Source organism: Pinus tabuliformis, chromosome 6, assembly GCF_031772625.1.
Source record: "Pinus tabuliformis cultivar Carrire ecotype Pingquan chromosome 6, CPIR1, whole genome shotgun sequence".
NCBI lineage: Eukaryota > Viridiplantae > Streptophyta > Pinopsida > Pinales > Pinaceae > Pinus > Pinus tabuliformis.
In genome coordinates, this window is record NC_142292.1 from 449,243,163 (window position 1) to 449,260,962 (window position 17,800).

The window sequence follows — 17,800 nt, forward strand, 5'->3', positions numbered from 1 at the left end:
GTATATTATTATGTAGTATTTCCTTGAGTACAACTAGGTGCCTAACCGGCTCACTCGACAGAGAAAAATACACGGCAACAATACCTCTATATTCGGAAACAGATATTCAGAAAACCTATCCCACGAAACCCTCTCTAGCAGCTCTGAAGCTCAGTGCTGGCCCTTATGGCCTCTGCGTCAGCCTCCTACTGACCTGCGTCAACCCCAGGTCCCTCTGCGTTAGCGCTCTGAGGCACTGCACAGCCTCTGGGACCCTTTGCGTCACTCCAGCAGCCTCTGCGTGGTTCACACAGTCCATCTGGCCTCTAAGTTGTCTCTGTTGGGCTCTGCACAGCCTGAACTGGTTGCTGCTCTCGCTTTCTCTGCTTCTGCGCAGGTCTCTCAATACTGTCTCTGCTTCTCTATCCAATACTCACTGCCCCTCACTGTTGATCACTGATTCACTTTTGCTTAGCAACCCCACTCTAGCAAAATGAATGACTGATCACTCTGGTGTATCTTCCAACTGACCCTCAAGCCTCCTCTTATACTTTTCTCGTTGGTCCTTCAACGACCGAGATTAAATCTCTAATCAGCAGCTAAGATTAGATTTAGCTTGATCCATGACTTTTGAAACCTTCTAACCCAGTTTTATATTAATACCCATTAATATTTTATTTTCCCTAAGTTTAGACTTAGGAACTCCATTAAAAATATTAATTATTTTAATATCCCCCAAACTAGGTACAATCTATCCAAACCGTTTTTGGGTCTTGGAGATCTCATGTGCTTTAGCCTCTCCACCAATTTGCATGGCTAGAGCACATCCGATGATATCCCAAATCAACATTTTCTTCTTTTGATAGTGTGTGGGGTACCCACTTGACCTATTTTAACTTGTTAATTATCATAAATTGACTTAGAAACTCCTCCCAATCAAATCTGGAAATTTTCTATATGTTTTAGGTTTAGATTATTATATGTGACAACTATACCTTAATTTTAAAACATAGTTAGGTTAGACATCTGGAGTTAGAAGTATATCTCATCATCACTTATTGCATTGTTGATTTATGTACTCTTTAAAATTATAGAAATACTTAGTTTCTAAAACCCTAGTTTTCTTTGATCTTTTGCTTGTAAAAGGGATCAGATTGCTACTATTATAACTTGATATATTCCTAAAGTATACTATTTTATACCATCCATAGCTTTTTCTTCTTATGATAGTGTTGCCACATAATCTAGCAAGTCCCAAGGAGGGGAACCTATGGAACAACAACTAGACCAAATGACAACAATAGGACAAAGACCCACTGTCACCTCAGTCAATGTCCCCTGCTACGAACTTTCACCGGTGGGAGGAGTCCAGATAGGAGGAAATCACTCGAAATGGATACGTCAATGACCAAGCATGGAGTGATTTCACAAGGCCCCATGTTACTTGGGAGCGGGAGCGGGGAGCGGGAGCGACCATTTTCAGAAGCTGCCGGTTTGGGAGCGAATCCCGGAGCGATTTTTTAAAAATATATATATTTTTTATATTTTTTAATTTTTGATACATATATGTCAACAAAAACATGTAGAATGATGAATTAGATATAAAAAACATAAAAAAGCATAGATTGAACCATATAACAACAATCATCTAGAAGTTATAATCTTCATCAACCACGTCCGCAAGTTAGTAACATAGTAACATACAACATATTGAGTCTCATGATTCATCAATCTTAAAGTTTCAAGCTTTCAAAATTCAATATATAACATTTATCATCATTGATCACCAAAGTTGTACTTGTAAGCTAAGTGTAACCATTACAACAAATAATATCTAACATGAAATGAAATGTTATAAAATGAAATGAAATGAAACAACTTTCAACTTTCATGAAGCATCATATTCATAATTCATTACTAATGAGTTATAATTGCCAACTTCAAACTTAAATTGTCATATATTGTTTAAAAAAATATCATAATAAATATGAAAGAGTCAATAGTTATAAAAGCTACTAGAAACTAGAAAAGAGAAGTAAATCTATTATCTATTTCTTATGCTTGGGCCTCTTGCCACCACGAGAAATATCTAATTTTTTAGTCTTGTTGCAAAATCAGGATCTTTGTCATTAATATCACCCTCCAAGCATTAATATCCAGAGGTATCTTTGTCATTACCTTTGTATCTGTATGGGGATCTTTGTCATTAATATCACCCTCTAAGCATTAACATAAGATAGAAAAAGCATAGCATGTCAAGTCAAGATTTTGTTTGAGTGATGCGTACATTTTTAGAAGGGTCATGATAGAGGAGTTCGACAACCAATGTCACTAACATCAAGGTACATAGAGGGATTGGTACTCTTGATTAAATACAATTTCCATACCCTAATACATGACAAAATTCAATGGAAACATTGCAATCCCCCAATCCTGAAATCCTGAAAAACTGATAAATCTGCTGGATTTTGAATGAAATCTAAAATTCTACTTTCTCCATATGAAATCCAATGAGGACGAAACCACTCTCAAACATCCTGAGTCATTTCATGGTAATGTCAAAAATTTAAGTAAAAGGATGAAAATGAAAATTAAAGAAAATGTCACTTTTACTTTAAGAATTTAACATTACCATGAATAGCATATCAATACTAGGGCCTAGACTTGATCATTAAGCTGCCCCACTCAAAAACTATTTGTTTCTTTCAAAAAAAATTGCATTTCGAACATTACTACAAAAAAAAAATGCAAAAAAGGCAAAACGCTCCTGAAAAGGCAGGGAGCGAAAGTTTTTTTAGGGAGCGCGCTCCCGAAATCGCTCCCTTTTCGGGAGCGATTTCGGGAGCGCGCTCTCGACCCGCTCCCGAGTCGCTCCCGCCCAGAGCGCGGATTGGGAGCGGGTGCGCGGGGGGGGGGGGGCGCTCCCCCGCAACTATGACAAGGCCCATTCAAGGAGAGACTCAATTAGGGCGCAATGGTTCAAAGAAGCTAAAGGCTCTCCAAGAAAGACCTAGGAGGAAAATGCAGACTTGGGGATAAGGATAGTCAACGATGATGAGTATGTCCAAGGTCAAGACTTCCAAGATGAAATAGGACTTCTCAAGAAGTTTTGCAAGATGATTGGACACTTTAAATAGGGTTTCACTTTCGTTGAGAGACCTAATTTAGGACTTACGCCAAACCTAGGTCTTTAGGATATACGTGGGAAGAAATTCCTCCAAAGTATTCACTAGGTCAAGATAAGACAAAGGAAAGGGTCTCTTAGGGTTTATTCCACTGAATACTAAGTTCATATGACCCTTAAGAAAGCCACCTATCCAAGAGATTCAAGCTAGGTTTTCCTTCTAGGGCACATCTATGGCATCAAAGTTTATGGAGAATCCACCGTGGGAACTCAACTGAATTTTGAGATCCTCTGGAGAAAACACTAAGGGAGAGTTCTTTCCAAACGGATTTGCAAAATTCCTTCTCTAATGAAATTTGCAGGATGCCCTGGCTAGCTATCCAAATGAGAGGGGCCAAAAATTTAGAGGAGAGAAAAGAGAGAGAGAGGCAGTGGTCACCATTTCCAAATTCTTCTTCAAGGAGGCTAAAGATGGATGCCCTAGCAACAAAGCTTCAACATTTACCCACCCACAACCTATGGAATTTCATGGAAGAAAAACAAATTTTAGTCCACTAGGAACATTCATCTAATTGTCATACAATGAGTAACGTGCAATTTACAACCAAACAATCTTTTACAATGATATTCAACAAATTAGGGTACAAAAGATTTAGCTAGTTGCAATAATTCCACACATTAGACATTATTCCAAGAAAAATATTAAATAAAATGGCACTTACAAGATGACAGGAGATATATCCAACCATAGATCAAAGAAGTAGCTCCAAGAAAGATCGAAAATCTAGCTTCGAAAGATATCGAAATGCATCAAAGAGTCTCCAATTTATCCAAGAAAACAAGTGCAAAATTATTTTTACAAGAGAAGTACAAGTGATGATGATACTCTCTCACATGAGAGCTAGTTATATTTATATGAGACCTCTAAGAGGTCGAATTCCTATTCTAAGCCCCTAACATTATATTAATGTGCAAAATCAAGTCCTTAGGGACAAGCCCCACCAAGTAGCTCCAAAAATTATGAATAAACCATCCAATAGTAGGTTGAAATGATGACGTCATGATGAAATGAGGCCATTGGAAGGCCACGTTAAGTCCTCTAAGTGCCAAAATGAGAGAGAGGGCTCCATAAATGATGCACAAGGGGATGGCCCCTTGATGTCCATGTAAGTCATCATGTGGTGCTCCAAATGGGGCACAAACACTGGTCTCATGGGTCTCCTGGTGAAAGATAAGCCTATAGACTACTCCAAATGAGTGCTCTGTAGATGGTGCATTCCCTCCCATGTCTCAAGGGTGAGACAAACCTCCTTTGGGCCTTAGATCAGCTTCCAAACCATGTGTACACTACTAAGCCGACTGGGGGCAAAGTTAGTCCAAGTGCATCATCTCGCGAATAATGTGGGGCAACGAACAAGTTGTTGAAGGTGCCCATGAGATGAGATAATGCTCTATCACATGACAGAGTCCCATGGCTCTCAACGCATCCCCTACAAGTGTCAATATGATCCTCTGGTGGGCTTGGGCCCCAGTTAAGTTGCCCAACCCATGATGAAACCACCTGCCAATTACGCATAAGATCCAATGCGTCTCCTCACCATCAAGTACAATAATTCATTAGTGCATCTAAGTGAACCAAGCTTGTTAATCAAGGGCACAAATGAGACTTCATAATGGGTTTCCCTTCCAAATTTGGGGCTTTGAGCATGTAATAGTGTTACCTCCCTAGGTAGGAGTGGCTAATAAACAACCCTATTAGGTGTTCCCAACCCCTAAAGGGAAAGACATGTCCTAGGTACATCCTACAAGTGATAGGCATCATGTGGATAATGATGCGGCGGATTGGGACACAAGTCTCAAGGCCAAATGCCATGGATTCAAGGGTGGCAATGATGAGGGATGTCCACATATTTGGGAGTATATATGTAGTTACCCCAACCTTTGTTTTTCCACCCTTTTTCATTTTCCTTTTGCCATTTCTTGATTTTTTTTATTATATTGCTCGGGGCTCTAGGGGATGAGAGCATGTTGTGTATGATATAAACAATTATTACCCCCTTAAGGTGGGGTAGTTCATCACCGACCAGAGGTTGGGACATGCATGTTGGGTTGTGTTATATTCTTTCCATGTAGTTAACAAGGGATTTGAGGGGCACTCGTAACCCCACTTTATGGGGTCCGGAGCAGCGCCCCGAAAAATTTTGGTTTTGGACCCTATGTTAGGTTGGGCGGACCCACCTATGGTTTTGTGCATGATTTTCACACATGTATTTTGGACGCGATGGTTTTCGGTCCATGGTATTGGACGCAATGGTTTTTCGGTCCATGGTATTGGATGCTTCGACATGTATAAATATGTATTGTAACATTGAAAGGAACATAATGAAAAATCACGCTGGTAGTCTCGGTTTTGGGATCCACGAGGGGAAATCTCTGTGTATATGTGTTTTATGTGTTATGCTCTTGAATTGTTTATTTTCTGTGTTTTAGAATTCGTATGCAGGTAATTTCTGTACGGGGTTAAAACCTACATTTGGTATCAGAGCTATTTTGGCTTCAAGGGGACGCCTTTGTTGTTGAGGGGTTTCACTCGGGCCTGTGGTAGACCCTATTCAGTGGGAGATCTGCGAGATCGATTCTAGTGGTGAAAGAAGATGTCGAGCAGTGGAAAGATAGAGATCGAGAAATTTAATGGTCAGAGTTTTGAGTTGTGGAAACTCAAGATGGAGGATCTGTTGGTGGATAAAGACTAGTGGATTGCGGTAGATCCGGGTACTAAACCAATGGAAGTGCCCGATGAAGAATGGAAGAAGTTGGATCGAAAGGCAAAGAGCACAATACGATTGTGTGTCTCAGATTCAGTATTGCTGAATGTATCAGGGGAAGCTACGGTGAAGGCTTTGTGGGACAAGTTAGGGACTTTGTACCAATCTAAGTCTCTGGTGAATAAACTGTTCCTGCGGAAAAAGCTGTATAACCTGAGGATGAAAGATGGAGACTCGATCACAGAGCATTTGAATGCATTTAATATTGTGGTAAGCAAGTTAGCATCTGTTGATATTAAAATTTCAGATGAAGATAAGTGCATCAGTTTGTTGTGTTCTCTACCAGATTCGTGGGATAGTCTGGTTATTGCAATAGGTAGCAATGCAACTGCCTTGCATTTTGATGAAATAGTCTCATGCTTGCTGACAGAGGAGATGAGATGGAAAAATATGGAAAGCCAGAATCGTGATGCCTTGTCTGTAAGAGGACGGTCCCAGAACAGAAACAAAAATAATTCATCGAGTGGGAGATCTAAATCTAGAGAGAGATCTAAATCTCCAGGAAAACCTGTAAAGGTGGTGTGCTGAAAATGCGAAAAGGAAAGGCACTACAAAAGGGACTGTAAATCTAAAGCTCCTGATAAGGGAAAGGGATCTGATGATGCTCCTTCTGCAGAGGCGAAAACCACCTCAGATAAAGGTGGGGATGTGTACTTGGCTTCTTCAAGTACACATGTAGATCATGAGGTATAGTTGATTGACTCAGGTGCATCCTTTCACTTCACTCCCCATAGAGAGTGGTTCTGTGAGTATGAAAAATATGATGGTGGTGATGTTTTCTTGGGGGATGACAGGAAGGCTAGAATCATTAGTTGCGGAAAAGTAAAGTTGAAGTTGCAAGGTGGAAGGGTTAGAAGTTAGAACACTTCCGGGTGTTCTACATATTCCTGCATTGGCTAGAAATCTGATTTCTGTAAGCAAACTGGATGACGCAGGTGTAAAAACAGTGTTCAAGAAAGATACCTGCAAGATGGTTCGGGGAGCACTGGTATTGATGCGAGGAGTTCAGATTGGAACTTTGTACAAGCTACAAGGTAGCATTGTTTTTTATAGGTGCAACAGTTCTGTGGTTCCTGAAAGTGGAGCTGAAAATTTAGTGGTCTCTGGAGAGAAGACCATGTTGTGGAATCAAAGGTTTGGACACATTGGAAAGAAGGGCCTTCAAATAGTTCATGGTAAAGGTATGGTAGAAGGTATGAGTAATAGCTCTCTGGATTTTGATTTCTGTGAAAATTGTGTATATGGGAAGCAAAATCGGGTGAGTTTCCCCTCTGGTAGTAAGAGGGCAAAACAAATATTAGAGCTTGTGCACAGTGATGTGTTTGGACTTGTGAAGGTTCCATCACTGGGTAAGTCTGTGTACTATGTATCATTTATAGATGACTTCTCAAGGAATACATGGATATATTTCCTTAAGAAGAAATCTAAAGTCTTTGACAGGTTTAAATAATTTAAGGCTCTCGTGGAAAATCAGAGAGAGAAGAAGATAAAAGCGTTGAAGACAGATAATGGTGGAGAGTTTTGTAGCAAGGAATTTGAAGAATTCTGTAAGTGTGGTATAGCACGGTAGAAGACTACTCCATATACACCTCAACAAAATGGAGTTATAGAAAGAATGAATAAGACGTTGATGGAAAGGGCAAGGAGCATGCTCAGTGGCGCCGGGTTAGGACAGGAATTCTGGGCAGAGGCAGTGGATACTGCATGTTACCTGGTCGACAGGTCATCTTCATCAGCGTTGGAGGATAAGACTCCACAAGAGGTATGCACTGGTAAGAAACCCTCTCTTTCACATCTGAGGGTATTTGGATGTGATGCATATGTACATGTTCCAAAGGAGAAAAGAACAAAGTTGGATAGTAAATCTGAAAAGTGCATCTTTATTGGGTATAAGGATGGTTTAAAGAGCTATAAGCTTTGAAACCCAGTAACAAGGAAGGTTATGTACGGCCGAGATGTGGTGTTCAGAGAGGTGAAAGATGTTATTAAACATGAAGTCCAACCAAAGGAACCTGAGAAGATAGAGTTTGAGCTAAAGGAGGAAGAATCAGACTCTACAGCAGAGGAGGAATCTGAAGATGAAGAGCCACAAACTTCTACTGTGAGAAGATCAGTTCGAGAAAGAAGGCAGCCAGAAAGGTATAGTCCATCTGCTTTCTATTCAAATTTTGCTTTGTCTGTTACTGATGATGATGCCAGAACTGTGAAGGAAGCAGTGGATTCAGAGGATGGAAAACTCTGGAAAGAGGCCATGGTTGATGAAATGGCATTGCACAAAAATGAGGCTTGGGATCTGGTGGAGTTGCCGGCTGGAAGGAAACCTATTGGTAGCAAATGGGTGTTCAAAAAGAAGACAAATGCAGAAGGAAAAGTGGAGAAATACAAAGCTCGGTTGGTAGCAAAAGGTTATTCCCAGGTGCCGGGAATTGATTTTGGTGATATTTTTTCTCCTGTTGCCAAAGTAACTTCTATTAGATTACTTTTATCTGTTGCTGCTGCTTTTGATTTTGAGGTAGAACAGATGGATGTGAAGACAGCATTTCTTCATGGGGATCTAGAAGAGGAGATCTACATGAAGCAACCTAAAGGCTTTGCGGTGAAGGGTAAGAAAGAACTGGTATGTAAGTTAAAGAAGTCTCTATATGGGTTAATATAGTCACCAAGGATGTGGTATCAAAAATTTGATACATTTATACGGAGACTTGGCTTCACCAGAAGCAAAGCAGATCACTGTGTGTATTTTAAATTAATTGGTGACCGTGTTATTTATCTAGTCTTATATGTGGATGATATGTTGTTGGTTAGAAATGACAAAGAAGTTATCCAGGATTTGAAGACCCAATTGTCCTCCAAATTCGACATGAAAGATCCTGGTGCTGCAAACCATATTTTGGGCATGGAAATTAAAAGAGATCGGGCAAAGAGGAAGCTCTGGTTAAACCAGAGGAAGTATGTCGAGACAATATTGCAGAGGTTTATGCAGGATAGTAAACCGGTGAAGGTTATCTGCTGAACAGTGTCCCAAGACACAAGAAGAGGAAGAGGACATGTACCGTGTTCCATATGCAAGTGCAGTCGGTAGCCTGATGTATGCAATGGTCTGTACTAGACTAGACATTGCACATGCAGTGGGAGTATTGAGCAGGTTTATGTCAAAACCAGGGAAGGAGCATTGGACAGCAATGAAGCGGGTTTTCAGGTATTTGCGTGGCACTAATGATTAAGGTTTGTGCTACCCAGGAAGACCAGAATTAGACAAAGTGTTAGATATTCATGGCTTTGTTGATGCAGACTGCGCTGGAGATCTGGATCAGAGAATATCTACAAGTGGGTATGTGTTTAACCTATTTGGAGGTGCAATCAGTTGGATGAGTAAGAAACAATCTGTAGTGGCACTGTCAACTACAGAGGCAGAATACATGGCAGCCACTCATGCAAGCAAGGAAGCAGTTTGGTTGCAGAGATTGTGTTCAAGTATGGGGTTAGTACAGGAAGCTATAAGGATAGACTGTGACAGCCAAGAACCCCGCATATCATTCAAAGACAAAGCACATTAATGTTCAGTATCACTTTGTGAGGGATATGATAGAAGACGAAAAGGTGTTGTTGGTAAAGATGGACACTTTGAAGAATATTGTAGAAGAGACAATGGGCATTTCAGGGCTGGAAAAATGACTAAGCTCTCTTGTGGCCCCATGTGGAAAGAAAACAAGTGGGAGAATGTTGGGTTGTGTTATATTCTTTCCACGTAGTTAACAGGGGGTTTGAGGGGCACCCATAACCCCACTTTATGGGGTCCGGGGCAGCGCCCCGGAAAATTTTGGTTTTGGACCCTATGTTAGGTTGGGCAGACCCACCTATGGTTTTGTGCATGATTTTTGCACATGTATTTTGGACGCGATGGTTTTCGGTCCATGGTATTGGATGCTTCAGCATGTATAAATATGTATTGTAGCATTGAAAGGAACATAATGAAAAATCAAGCTGGTAGTCCCGGTTTTGGGATCCAGGGGAAAATCTCTGTGTATATGTGTTATGCTCTCGCATTGTTTATTTTCTGTGTTCTAGAATTCGTATGCTGGTAATTTCTGTACGGGGTTAAAACCTACAATGCATTGGTTCCTTAATGATGCAGGGGCACTCATCAAGCCCTAGGAACCAAGGTGTGGCCATAATGAAGGAGTAGAGATCATGTTTGGCTTTTTCCCACGCACTAATATAATATCCCGACTTTACATTTTGTGGTATTATTTCCTTTTGTATGTGGCCATGATATGATTTTAATCCTTTTTTTTAGTTGCATCAACATTCAGGGCAACGCTCCAAGCATGACCCAGACATGTGGACAAGGGGAGGGGAAGTACTAGAGCCTTGTGGAAGCAATGGTCATGTGGACCTAGAGGGAGAAGATGATGAAATAGGACATGTAATCTGCAGAGGGGAGTGAAAAATATGATGTGGGAAAACGGGACCGTGCTACCAAAATTGGGGTTTCCCAAGTAGTGCCCATCCTGAAGCTATAAGCCAATAGGGGAGATCCCATGGGACTAGGGTTGAGGATTAACCCCCCCCCCCCCCCCCAACATTTAAGGTGAGGGAACAAGACTGCAGTGAAAACCCTTCCTCCTTCCAAGTCACCCAATAATCCATATAAATGTGCCAAAACAACCATAAGCACCTGATCGTACAATGAAAGACAGGATTGGATGGCCCACATTCAAAGATATCCTCTCAACAAATGGGTGAGGGCCCAGGGGGCATATAACTAGCTTAAGGAGCGAAGATCAACTAGCACAATTGGCAGTTGTCAAGAGCTGCTAGCTGCCAATTGAAAATAAGTATGGGAGAAAATTTATCCTATTGGGTCCTTTGGTGGGTAACAGATAGTGTGTGGGATAAGATCGATTTTAACTTGTTAAATATCATAAATTGACTTAAAAACTCCTCACAATCAAATATGGAAATATGTTGCTTTGAATAAACCACCTTGTTCTCACCTTGAACATTTTGAACTAGTGGTGGTGGTGTGAGTCATTAATATAGAAGGCATTATACTTGATTTATCTCTTGCCTAAGGATTCCTTGAGGTCACTAGGGAATCCACCCTTGTGTTGGATCCATCCTTCACTAATGAGAGGGAAGTGATTACCTAGGTGACAATGGTAACATTTCCATGTTACATTTGTCTTAAATTAAAGTACTAGTTTTGTGATAACATACACCATACAAAATATTTGGAAGAGATCTAGCACATAATATGTTGAAGAAAACATGACTCTCGTTGCTTGGGATTTAGTCTCACCACTATGCATTTATTTCAATTTATAATAGCATATTGGTGCGGATATCTATTAAAATGACAATGGTTTAGATATTTATAGACATTAACACATAGAAACCTACAACCCCCAATTTATGCTAACTAGAAACTTTAGAAATACTTTTGGAGCATGTTAAATGCTTGCCTAAACAAGGTCTAAATGCCCTCAAGAATAGTTAAAAGTACCAACATGAAAATAACCTCAAATTAGAATCATCTAGAATTTGTCAAAACCCCAAAGCCTATACACTCAATAGAAGCACAAAGTAAGAAAACATCCACCCTAAACACTAGGAAATCTAAACAAAATATGCTACCTCGTGCGCAGTGTCATTATATACATTACCCACATACAAATATTTCAAATAGACCAACCATATAACATGTTGAAGCACATATCAGTGACGCCCAATGCTTGGGCTTTAGTATCACTACTATGCATTTGTTTCAATCTATACCAACAATATTGTTGTGGATATATATTACTACAGAAACAATTTAGAGATTCGTAGACAACATGTAGAAACTTGCAACCTCATGTATATCATGTATAGAAACCTTAAGGTTATATCATGTATAGAAATCTTAGGTACATTTTGGAAATGCTAACTAAATGCTTAAACAAGAATTAAATTCTCTCAAAAAGAGTTAAAACAAGATTTGAAGTATATGTCCATGAAAATCCCCTCAATTTAGAATTGTGTTGAAACCTTAGGTTATATCATGTATATAAACCTTAGGTTATATCATGTATAGAAATCTTAGGTACATTTTGGAGAATGCTAACTAAATGTTTAAACAAGAATTAAATGCTCTCAAAAAAAGTTAAAACAAGATTTGAAGTATGTCCGTGAAAATCCTCTCAATTTAGAATTGTGTTGAATATGTCAAAACTCTAAAGGTTATATGCTCAATAGCAACAAAAAGAAAGGAAAACATATATCCTAAGCTCTATGCAACCTAAATAGAATATGCTACCTCATGTTCATTGTATATACATTCCCCCCCCCCATACAAAATATTTGGAAGAGATCAACCATATAAAATGTTGCAGCGTATATTTGTGACTCTCAACACTTGGTCTTTACTCTCGCACTTTACATTTGTTTCAATTTATACCAAAAATATTTGTGTGGTTATATATTACAACAATAACTATATAGATATTTGTAGACAAATACATTAATTGTCATTACCTTAGACAAACCCTAGGCAAGAAAGACTCCAACAAACCATCTAGATATGCTACCTAGAATTTTTTGGGAGAGGTTCCATTCTAACTCACACCATGGAAAACAGTGGTGTTAAGGTCGAGAAAAACTCCAGGAAACAAATATTATGCTTTATTATTAAGAGAAGAAGAGAATCCATACAAATCTCTACATTTCTTCTATTCCTTGAACTACTCTAGGTTCTTCACCCTATTGTTTAAGAACTCCTCCTCTTCTAAACCCGCTTCTCTTTATTGTCTTCCCTCTTTAGTCACTATGAGTTCCCTTCCAATAATTTTTGTCTATTTAACTTCCTCATATCAACTATTCTTGGCCAAGGGTGTTACAAACCATCTAGAACCATTTCTAGATTTTCTTGGGAGAGGTTTCATTCTAACTTGCACATAGAACTAACATGGAAAGAAATGGTGTTGAGGCAAAGCTATAATTGTAGGTTTACGAAAGGTAACCTTCCTCAGATCCAAATTACAAATAACCCATCTCACTAGAGAATATTAGTCAAGGAAAGCACTAGATCTAGTATGATCCCTTCTAGAAACTAGTGTTAGACAATTTTCATTGTATTCTTGCTCTTAGATTTCCATTTTGGTACTATGGTTTTGAAATAGGGTTTTGCACCGTTTAAAGGCATTACTTCAAATTAGTACATTTATAGCATTTGATGTTTCAATGAAAATTAAATCAATCTACAATAATAGTGTGTCCACCCAGTTTGTGCTTTTTATCTCTCACATCATAAAAGTTTGAATCTAGAGCTAGAGTGAAAGAAAGACAACTAAGATTCATGATTTATGAGTGTTCTTGACTAATCTCTTGGTAGATACATGCATAGTAAAATAAAAGTCATCATGACGATATTAATGTCACAATCAAATGAATGATGCCTACTAATAAAATTTTCATGTTTGGAACATATTCAATTCAAATATTGCTCAGAGATCAGTTCTTAGAAATAATCTTATAATGAAATTGACATTATTTGTTTGAAATTCACCATTTTAATTAAATTGATATTGTTAAGGATGTATGGTCCAATCAATAACACATCTTAACTCCATATTGAAAAGAAACAATTATAAAATGGAACTTACACCTACTAGCATTTATGCACCAACTCCTTATTCTAAACTCGACACATTGAAGATAACTCAATGATAATCACATAGATATACCATAGTGACACAATACTCCATGGAATTGTGGATACTCAAATTCATTATCACATTAGAAAAAATCAAGGAGTATAAGTGAAGAGGCAATGCCCATCACTATAGAAAAGAGAATGGTGGTTTCAAGGTGAATTTATGAGTCCTATTCTCTCTACCTTCCCACCTTGACTCATTAGGAATCCAATGGGTACACCACCTCAAAATTTGTAAAAAAAAAAGGACGAATTAGAACATTGAGTTCCCACATTATGTTTATCATGATCCAATAAAGTTTGAACCAAAATATAAATTCCTAAACCCCTGCTATTTGTATGGTTTTGATTTTAAGTCCTTTCTTCTTGAAACGGGTTGGTGTTCCTCTATCTCCCACAATCAATAGTGGGCATAGAAAGGAGAACAAATAACCACATAAATTCTACACAAAAAAGTTTTTTCATTCTACAACAATATTATTGTAATCTGTGTGTTTAGTTCATCTCTAGTGGAAAGTACGATGATTAACTTCACAACTTTCATGTTGTGAATTCATAAAAGAGAAGTTGCCAAAAAATTAAATTTTGCCTCTTTAAATTTATTGTAATCTGTGTGTTTAGTTCATCTCTAGTGGAAAGTATGATGATTAACTTCACAACTTTCATGTTGTGAATTCATAAAAGAGAAGTTGCCAAAAAATTAAATTTCACCTCTTTAAATTTATAGGACCTAGGCCCTCTGTATTTAATTATAGACTAAAATGGTTGGACAAGGATTGCACCCCACAATCAATAGTGGGTATAGAAAGGAGAACGAATAACCACATAAATTCTACACAAAAAAGTTTGTTCATTCTACAACAATATTATTCGAATCTATGTGTTTAGTTCATCTCTAGTGGAAAGTACGATGATTAACTTCACAACTTTCATGTTGTGAATGCATAAGAGAGAAGTTGCCAAAAAATTAAATTTCACCTCTTTAAATTTATAGGACCTAGGCCCTCTGTATTTATTTATAGACTAAAATGGTTGGACAAGGATTGCACCTAGAGGCGTCTTCTTCTACAGCACAAGTAGATGAGTCAAGCTGCACATGGCACTCATAAAAATTAATTGAGAATTTTATAATTAAAAACTAACCCCAGATCTAATTCCTCTTAATACTTGATAGATCCAGGATTAAAATGGACCAAGTTCTGATGTGTTTTAACACCAACATGTTGTACTATTTTTTATATTGTTTTTTCTAGATAAAATTTTAAAAACCCATGGACCAAGTTCTGATGTGTTTTAACACCACCATGTCGTACTATTTTTTATATTGTTTTTTCTAGATAAAATTTTAAAAACCCCACATCTGATGCCATAAAAAGTTAAATAAACTAGTATTGATCCATTTTAAGTGGTGGTGTTTTAAACACCTTAATTATAATCCCTTAATTATAATTCAGTTAGTTTAAAAAAATTCATCCTAACATTAAATGTCAAACAGAAACAGATTAGCATACATTAATTTTAACTGAACGACTTTTAAGCACTAGAAGATTTTAATGATTAAAAGACCAAAGTCTATGCTAATTAAATGTCAGTCTTAACCGAAAAACAACTAGAAACAAACTTTAAAGAAGAAAAAAATATTGACTTAATTTTAGTTCTCGAGATTCAAAACAAATCTTAAACCCTAATTTGAGTCCTCCAAATCTTAAACCCTAATTTTGAGTTCGGTATTCATTTTCTCTTCGGACATTCCCGCTGGAACAGGTTGCCACACGCACAAATACCAATAATCATCTTAAACCCTAATTTGAGTTCTCGTGTTCATTTTCTCTACAGACTTTCCCGTTGTAACAGGTTGTCACACGCACAAATACCAATAATCTGGTTTGTAACAGGTTGCCACACGCACAAATACCAAAAATCATCTTAAACCCTACTTTGAGTTCTACAAATCTTAAACCCTAATTTGAGTTCTCGTCTTAATTTTCTCTACGGACATTCCCGTTGTAACAGGTTGTCACACGCACAAATACCAATAATCTGGTTTGGTTTTGTGGTGAAAGAAATATCTCCACGGGAAAAGGTTAAAAGTCCTCGAGTTTGATCGGTTTTCTTGGAAAAGAGGGAAGCTCCATCCATTCCACTGATTTCCACACGACATTTACAGCCACATTGGAAATCTCCCCATACGTACAGGTTGTGCTTTTTCTAATTACAGTGAGATTGGAAACTCACAACACAACAGAAACGCCACAAATAGTACGGGCGCAGACTCATTTCTTAATTAACTGGAAAGCTCCCCATATGCTCAGGTTCTCTAATTATAACAAGATTGGAAATTAACCAGAAAACGACAGAAACGCCATAAATAGTACGGTCACAGACTCAGTTCATAATTACAACAAGATTGTAAAGCTGCCCCCATACGCGCAGGTTGTGCTCTCTCTAATTAGTGACATTGGAAACTCACAACACGACAAAAACGCCATAAATAGTACGGGCACAGATCCATTTCATAATTACAGCAAGACTGTAAAGCTTACGGCTCCCCCAGAGTTGTGCTCTCTCTAAATACAGTAATTAGAGTGTTAAAATTGGAAATTACAACAGACAGAAATGCCATAAATAGTACGAGCACACACTCGTTTCATAATTAAAGAAGCGTGCCCACACTCATTTCATAATTAAAGAAGCAAACACCGCACAAGCCAAAAACACAATCTCACGAGGTTACTGTTCAAAGAAGAATACTGTACAACCCTGTTCAAAGAAGAAGAGTGTACAGCCCTGTGTTTGCATAATTAAAAAGAAACCTAGAACTACATATACATGTCATTGTTGTTACTAATTTAATCCATATTCTAGAAGTCATAAATTCTCGACATATCTCTAAAACCACGCCTCGTCGCACTTGATATAAATAAAATAACAAATTAAATTTCCTCCTAACAAATACGAATTTATTTCTATAATTGAAATGATTTTAGAGTAATAACATCATCATTTATTTTTATTATAGAAAAAAATTAGGGTAATAAAATCATTTACAATTAGGGTCTTAAGAAATGTAACATACACCATGTGCATATAAAACTGTGGAGCTAAAGCAAATGCAAAATCTAAAAAAAATCTTAAAAGCTAAATAGCTATTTCTATGCTTTTGCTGCATTGAACATGTTCTATAGCTGCATAGCATTTCTACGTGCAGAGTTGATGAAATGACTCACAGATTTGTAACTTCACAACTGTATTAAATTCCAATGCTCTGGAGCGGTACCAAAATCCAAACTGAGCTTCTACCAAAACCAATCCTCTGCAGCTCCAAGCAACAACACATTTATATTTGATCAGATTATAGTCCTAGGGATATAGGAGTTGTGATTTCTATGTTTCTCAAAATAAATAGGAATTCCCTCAATTCCATAAAAAATTTTCTACTAGGAATGTGATTTAGAACAGTTATTTTACCTGGTCACCTCAGGAATCACACAAACTCCATGCCGGATTCCGGATCTTCAATAAGCCTGAGCAAAATAGCGAATACTGAAGAAATTCATCCGTCTACAAGTTCTCCTCTCTTGCATCATACAAAAGCAGACAAAAAAACACAGCAACAAGCAGAAAAACAACACACATAAACAGAAATCCCAAAGAAAAACAGCAATGCATCGTGAAAACACAAAAAGAGCCCAATGAAAAGGAAGAATATTAAAAGCAGATAACCAGTGAACATATACCAAAGCAAAAGAACACGCACAAAAGCAAATTGTTACGCCATTCCTCAAAATTATGCCCAGATTCGAATTGAAGTTGGGGTTAAATAGACAGCAAGCATCCAACGGCTAGAGACATAAAAAGCTTCAGAAAAGTTGAAAAGGTGCAGCATACAGACAAAAGTTCGAACCGTTGAAGATGCGTTGTCCAAGAAACCAAAAAGCCTTGTTGGAAAGACGGATCTGGACACACTGCTGTCTTGTTCCTCCATATTTGTCCAAATGCCAACTTAAACTGGCCATGAAATTTAATTTACCACCTTGTTATGTTCCCAGCTGACATGTGTCTATAATTTTATAAATTCTAGTGCTTTACGTTAGCGGGTTCTAATAAACTGAACCAACCGCGCCGCATTAAATTGCTGTCATTCCCTAATCCGCCTTCTATATATGGATCTTGAAACAC

General features: G+C 38.0%; 1 long non-coding RNA gene across 1 annotated transcript in view; it reads right to left on the reverse strand.

Annotated features, from left to right (window-relative positions):
- The window catches only part of LOC149259247 (uncharacterized), a 294,553-nt gene extending 277,332 nt beyond the window's left edge, over positions 1-17,221 (reverse strand). The window contains exons 1-2 of the long non-coding RNA XR_016247014.1: positions 17,090-17,221; positions 16,849-16,934 (exon numbers count right to left, since the gene is read on the reverse strand). This is a non-coding gene — a long non-coding RNA (uncharacterized LOC149259247). The remainder of the gene's footprint in view (positions 1-16,848; positions 16,935-17,089) is intronic.
- Between the last annotated feature and the right edge of the window lie 579 nt (positions 17,222-17,800).